This window comes from Hoplias malabaricus, chromosome 16 (assembly GCF_029633855.1).
Source record: "Hoplias malabaricus isolate fHopMal1 chromosome 16, fHopMal1.hap1, whole genome shotgun sequence".
NCBI lineage: Eukaryota > Metazoa > Chordata > Actinopteri > Characiformes > Erythrinidae > Hoplias > Hoplias malabaricus.
In genome coordinates, this window is record NC_089815.1 from 25,980,113 (window position 1) to 25,985,112 (window position 5,000).

The 5,000-nt window shown below is 44.4% G+C and overlaps 16 non-coding genes across 16 annotated transcripts in view; all 16 read left to right on the forward strand.

Annotated features, from left to right (window-relative positions):
- trnar-ucu (transfer RNA arginine (anticodon UCU)) overlaps positions 1–60 on the forward strand; it is a 90-nt gene extending 30 nt beyond the window's left edge. Inside the window, 2 exon segments of the tRNA in view lie at positions 1–7; positions 25–60. The exon segment at positions 1–7 is cut by the window's left edge and continues 30 nt beyond it. This is a non-coding gene — a tRNA (tRNA-Arg).
- Positions 61–457: 397 nt separating this feature from the next.
- On the forward strand, positions 458–531 carry trnat-agu (transfer RNA threonine (anticodon AGU)). Its single transcript has one exon. It is a non-coding gene; the product is annotated as a tRNA-Thr (tRNA).
- A 71-nt stretch (positions 532–602) lies between these two features.
- On the forward strand, positions 603–692 carry trnar-ucu (transfer RNA arginine (anticodon UCU)). The gene is given in 2 exon segments: positions 603–639; positions 657–692. It is a non-coding gene; the product is annotated as a tRNA-Arg (tRNA).
- Positions 693–1,089: 397 nt separating this feature from the next.
- trnat-agu (transfer RNA threonine (anticodon AGU)) lies at positions 1,090–1,163 on the forward strand. The gene has a single exon. It is a non-coding gene; the product is annotated as a tRNA-Thr (tRNA).
- A 71-nt stretch (positions 1,164–1,234) lies between these two features.
- On the forward strand, positions 1,235–1,324 carry trnar-ucu (transfer RNA arginine (anticodon UCU)). The gene is given in 2 exon segments: positions 1,235–1,271; positions 1,289–1,324. It is a non-coding gene; the product is annotated as a tRNA-Arg (tRNA).
- Positions 1,325–1,721: 397 nt separating this feature from the next.
- Positions 1,722–1,795, forward strand: trnat-agu (transfer RNA threonine (anticodon AGU)). Its single transcript has one exon. It is a non-coding gene; the product is annotated as a tRNA-Thr (tRNA).
- A 71-nt stretch (positions 1,796–1,866) lies between these two features.
- Positions 1,867–1,956, forward strand: trnar-ucu (transfer RNA arginine (anticodon UCU)). Its single transcript is given in 2 exon segments — positions 1,867–1,903; positions 1,921–1,956. It is a non-coding gene; the product is annotated as a tRNA-Arg (tRNA).
- A 397-nt stretch (positions 1,957–2,353) lies between these two features.
- On the forward strand, positions 2,354–2,427 carry trnat-agu (transfer RNA threonine (anticodon AGU)). Its single transcript has one exon. It is a non-coding gene; the product is annotated as a tRNA-Thr (tRNA).
- A 71-nt stretch (positions 2,428–2,498) lies between these two features.
- trnar-ucu (transfer RNA arginine (anticodon UCU)) lies at positions 2,499–2,588 on the forward strand. Its single transcript is given in 2 exon segments — positions 2,499–2,535; positions 2,553–2,588. It is a non-coding gene; the product is annotated as a tRNA-Arg (tRNA).
- Positions 2,589–2,985: 397 nt separating this feature from the next.
- trnat-agu (transfer RNA threonine (anticodon AGU)) lies at positions 2,986–3,059 on the forward strand. Its single transcript has one exon. It is a non-coding gene; the product is annotated as a tRNA-Thr (tRNA).
- Positions 3,060–3,130: 71 nt separating this feature from the next.
- trnar-ucu (transfer RNA arginine (anticodon UCU)) lies at positions 3,131–3,220 on the forward strand. Its single transcript is given in 2 exon segments — positions 3,131–3,167; positions 3,185–3,220. It is a non-coding gene; the product is annotated as a tRNA-Arg (tRNA).
- A 397-nt stretch (positions 3,221–3,617) lies between these two features.
- On the forward strand, positions 3,618–3,691 carry trnat-agu (transfer RNA threonine (anticodon AGU)). Its single transcript has one exon. It is a non-coding gene; the product is annotated as a tRNA-Thr (tRNA).
- A 71-nt stretch (positions 3,692–3,762) lies between these two features.
- trnar-ucu (transfer RNA arginine (anticodon UCU)) lies at positions 3,763–3,852 on the forward strand. Its single transcript is given in 2 exon segments — positions 3,763–3,799; positions 3,817–3,852. It is a non-coding gene; the product is annotated as a tRNA-Arg (tRNA).
- A 397-nt stretch (positions 3,853–4,249) lies between these two features.
- trnat-agu (transfer RNA threonine (anticodon AGU)) lies at positions 4,250–4,323 on the forward strand. Its single transcript has one exon. It is a non-coding gene; the product is annotated as a tRNA-Thr (tRNA).
- A 71-nt stretch (positions 4,324–4,394) lies between these two features.
- On the forward strand, positions 4,395–4,484 carry trnar-ucu (transfer RNA arginine (anticodon UCU)). The gene is given in 2 exon segments: positions 4,395–4,431; positions 4,449–4,484. It is a non-coding gene; the product is annotated as a tRNA-Arg (tRNA).
- Positions 4,485–4,881: 397 nt separating this feature from the next.
- On the forward strand, positions 4,882–4,955 carry trnat-agu (transfer RNA threonine (anticodon AGU)). The gene has a single exon. It is a non-coding gene; the product is annotated as a tRNA-Thr (tRNA).
- The last annotated feature ends 45 nt before the right edge of the window (positions 4,956–5,000 follow it).

Genomic DNA, 5,000 nt, shown 5'->3' on the forward strand with positions numbered 1-5,000 from the left:
ACTTCTAGACGTAGGTGTGAAGCCATTCAAAGGTTGTGGGTTCGAGTCCCACCAGAGTCAATGCGCTGTTTTCCTCAAACACATGAGCACCTTCATATCCATTCAATAACGCAGATACTCATACAGTCTTTAAATTTGACCGCTAAAAATACCAATGGAGTCAATTCTGCTACTGAATCAATACAAGGATTTTTTTATGCGATGGGATACTCAGGTTGCACTTGAGCAATCTTGCTTGAGGTCTTACTCACAGAGCATTACCTGTAAACAAGGTAAAAATGTGTCTGGCTTCAAATCGTTGCGGTGTATGACGTGTTATCGGCAGAAGCCCTTAGGCTCACTGGTTTAAGGGTGTGAGTCTTGCTTCGGGTGCTAGAGGCCTCCGGTTCAAAAGGATAAGTCAAGTAGATGTGGATTTCACTCCCACCACATGTGAGCACCTAAGATGCTTTTGGAAGGCGCTGTGGCTTAATTGGTTAAAGTGCCTGTCTAGTAAACAGGAGATCCTGGGTTCGAATCCCAGCAGTGCCTTTGCAAATTTGCTTTAATGCTTATAGACAGTGGCATTGATATATCCTCAATATAAAAGCAGCTAGCCTTCAGGCTCTGTGGCGCAATGGATAGCGCATTGGACTTCTAGACGTAGGTGTGAAGCCATTCAAAGGTTGTGGGTTCGAGTCCCACCACAGTCGATGCGCTGTTTTCCTCAAACACATGAGCACCTTCATATCCATTCAATAACGCAGATACTCATACAGTCTTTAAATTTGACCGCTAAAAATACCAATGGAGTCAATTCTGCTACTGAATCAATACAAGGATTTTTTTATGCGATGGGATACTCAGGTTGCACTTGAGCAATCTTGCTTGAGGTCTTACTCACAGAGCATTACCTGTAAACAAGGTAAAAATGTGTCTGGCTTCAAATCGTTGCGGTGTATGACGTGTTATCGGCAGAAGCCCTTAGGCTCACTGGTTTAAGGGTGTGAGTCTTGCTTCGGGTGCTAGAGGCCTCCGGATCAAAAGGATAAGTCAAGTAGATGTGGATTTCACTCCCACCACATGTGAGCACTTAAGATGCTTTTGCGAGGCGCTGTGGCTTAGTTGGTTAAAGTGCCTGTCTAGTAAACAGGAGATCCTGGGTTCGAATCCCAGCAGTGCCTTTGCAAATTTGCTTTAATGCTTATAGACAGTGGCATTGATATATCCTCAATATAAAAGCAGCTAGCCTTCAGGCTCTGTGGCGCAATGGATAGCGCATTGGACTTCTAGACGTAGGTGTGAAGCCATTCAAAGGTTGTGGGTTCGAGTCCCACCAGAGTCGATGCGCTGTTTTCCTCAAACACATGAGCACCTTCATATCCATTCAATAACGCAGATACTCATACAGTCTTTAAATTTGACCGCTAAAAATACCAATGGAGTCAATTCTGCTACTGAATCAATACAAGGATTTTTTTATGCGATGGGATACTCAGGTTGCACTTGAGCAATCTTGCTTGAGGTCTTACTCACAGAGCATTACCTGTAAACAAGGTAAAAATGTGTCTGGCTTCAAATCGTTGCGGTGTATGACGTGTTATCGGCAGAAGCCCTTAGGCTCACTGGTTTAAGGGTGTGAGTCTTGCTTCGGGTGCTAGAGGCCTCCGGATCAAAAGGATAAGTCAAGTAGATGTGGATTTCACTCCCACCACATGTGAGCACCTAAGATGGTTTTGCAAGGCGCTGTGGCTTAGTTGGTTAAAGTGCCTGTCTAGTAAACAGGAGATCCTGGGTTCGAATCCCAGCAGTGCCTTTGCAAATTTGCTTTAATGCTTATAGACAGTGGCATTGATATATCCTCAATATAAAAGCAGCTAGCCTTCAGGCTCTGTGGCGCAATGGATAGCGCATTGGACTTCTAGACGTAGGTGTGAAGCCATTCAAAGGTTGTGGGTTCGAGTCCCACCAGAGTCGATGCGCTGTTTTCCTCAAACACATGAGCACCTTCATATCCATTCAATAACGCAGATACTCATACAGTCTTTAAATTTGACCGCTAAAAATACCAATGGAGTCAATTCTGCTACTGAATCAATACAAGGATTTTTTTATGCGATGGGATACTCAGGTTGCACTTGAGCAATCTTGCTTGAGGTCTTACTCACAGAGCATTACCTGTAAACAAGGTAAAAATGTGTCTGGCTTCAAATCGTTGCGGTGTATGACGTGTTATCGGCAGAAGCCCTTAGGCTCACTGGTTTAAGGGTGTGAGTCTTGCTTCGGGTGCTAGAGGCCTCCGGATCAAAAGGATAAGTCAAGTAGATGTGGATTTCACTCCCACCACATGTGAGCACCTAAGATGCTTTTGCAAGGCGCTGTGGCTTAGTTGGTTAAAGTGCCTGTCTAGTAAACAGGAGATCCTGGGTTCGAATCCCAGCAGTGCCTTTGCAAATTTGCTTTAATGCTTATAGACAGTGGCATTGATATATCCTCAATATAAAAGCAGCTAGCCTTCAGGCTCTGTGGCGCAATGGATAGCGCATTGGACTTCTAGACGTAGGTGTGAAGCCATTCAAAGGTTGTGGGTTCGAGTCCCACCAGAGTCAATGCGCTGTTTTCCTCAAACACATGAGCACCTTCATATCCATTCAATAACGCAGATACTCATACAGTCTTTAAATTTGACCGCTAAAAATACCAATGGAGTCAATTCTGCTACTGAATCAATACAAGGATTTTTTTATGCGATGGGATACTCAGGTTGCACTTGAGCAATCTTGCTTGAGGTCTTACTCACAGAGCATTACCTGTAAACAAGGTAAAAATGTGTCTGGCTTCAAATCGTTGCGGTGTATGACGTGTTATCGGCAGAAGCCCTTAGGCTCACTGGTTTAAGGGTGTGAGTCTTGCTTCGGGTGCTAGAGGCCTCCGGTTCAAAAGGATAAGTCAAGTAGATGTGGATTTCACTCCCACCACATGTGAGCACCTAAGATGCTTTTGGAAGGCGCTGTGGCTTAATTGGTTAAAGTGCCTGTCTAGTAAACAGGAGATCCTGGGTTCGAATCCCAGCAGTGCCTTTGCAAATTTGCTTTAATGCTTATAGACAGTGGCATTGATATATCCTCAATATAAAAGCAGCTAGCCTTCAGGCTCTGTGGCGCAATGGATAGCGCATTGGACTTCTAGACGTAGGTGTGAAGCCATTCAAAGGTTGTGGGTTCGAGTCCCACCACAGTCGATGCGCTGTTTTCCTCAAACACATGAGCACCTTCATATCCATTCAATAACGCAGATACTCATACAGTCTTTAAATTTGACCGCTAAAAATACCAATGGAGTCAATTCTGCTACTGAATCAATACAAGGATTTTTTTATGCGATGGGATACTCAGGTTGCACTTGAGCAATCTTGCTTGAGGTCTTACTCACAGAGCATTACCTGTAAACAAGGTAAAAATGTGTCTGGCTTCAAATCGTTGCGGTGTATGACGTGTTATCGGCAGAAGCCCTTAGGCTCACTGGTTTAAGGGTGTGAGTCTTGCTTCGGGTGCTAGAGGCCTCCGGATCAAAAGGATAAGTCAAGTAGATGTGGATTTCACTCCCACCACATGTGAGCACTTAAGATGCTTTTGCGAGGCGCTGTGGCTTAGTTGGTTAAAGTGCCTGTCTAGTAAACAGGAGATCCTGGGTTCGAATCCCAGCAGTGCCTTTGCAAATTTGCTTTAATGCTTATAGACAGTGGCATTGATATATCCTCAATATAAAAGCAGCTAGCCTTCAGGCTCTGTGGCGCAATGGATAGCGCATTGGACTTCTAGATGTAGGTGTGAAGCCATTCAAAGGTTGTGGGTTCGAGTCCCACCACAGTCGATGCGCTGTTTTCCTCAAACACATGAGCACCTTCATATCCATTCAATAACGCAGATACTCATACAGTCTTTAAATTTGACCGCTAAAAATACCAATGGAGTCAATTCTGCTACTGAATCAATACAAGGATTTTTTTATGCGATGGGATACTCAGGTTGCACTTGAGCAATCTTGCTTGAGGTCTTACTCACAGAGCATTACCTGTAAACAAGGTAAAAATGTGTCTGGCTTCAAATCGTTGCGGTGTATGACGTGTTATCGGCAGAAGCCCTTAGGCTCACTGGTTTAAGGGTGTGAGTCTTGCTTCGGGTGCTAGAGGCCTCCGGTTCAAAAGGATAAGTCAAGTAGATGTGGATTTCACTCCCACCACATGTGAGCACCTAAGATGCTTTTGGAAGGCGCTGTGGCTTAATTGGTTAAAGTGCCTGTCTAGTAAACAGGAGATCCTGGGTTCGAATCCCAGCAGTGCCTTTGCAAATTTGCTTTAATGCTTATAGACAGTGGCATTGATATATCCTCAATATAAAAGCAGCTAGCCTTCAGGCTCTGTGGCGCAATGGATAGCGCATTGGACTTCTAGACGTAGGTGTGAAGCCATTCAAAGGTTGTGGGTTCGAGTCCCACCACAGTCGATGCGCTGTTTTCCTCAAACACATGAGCACCTTCATATCCATTCAATAACGCAGATACTCATACAGTCTTTAAATTTGACCGCTAAAAATACCAATGGAGTCAATTCTGCTACTGAATCAATACAAGGATTTTTTTATGCGATGGGATACTCAGGTTGCACTTGAGCAATCTTGCTTGAGGTCTTACTCACAGAGCATTACCTGTAAACAAGGTAAAAATGTGTCTGGCTTCAAATCGTTGCGGTGTATGACGTGTTATCGGCAGAAGCCCTTAGGCTCACTGGTTTAAGGGTGTGAGTCTTGCTTCGGGTGCTAGAGGCCTCCGGATCAAAAGGATAAGTCAAGTAGATGTGGATTTCACTCCCACCACATGTGAGCACCTAAGATGCTTTTGCAAGGCGTTGTGGCTTAGTTGGTTAAAGTGCCTGTCTAGTAAACAGGAGATCCTGGGTTCGAATCCCAGCAGTGCCTTTGCAAATTTGCTTTAATGCTTATAGACAGTGGCATTGATATATC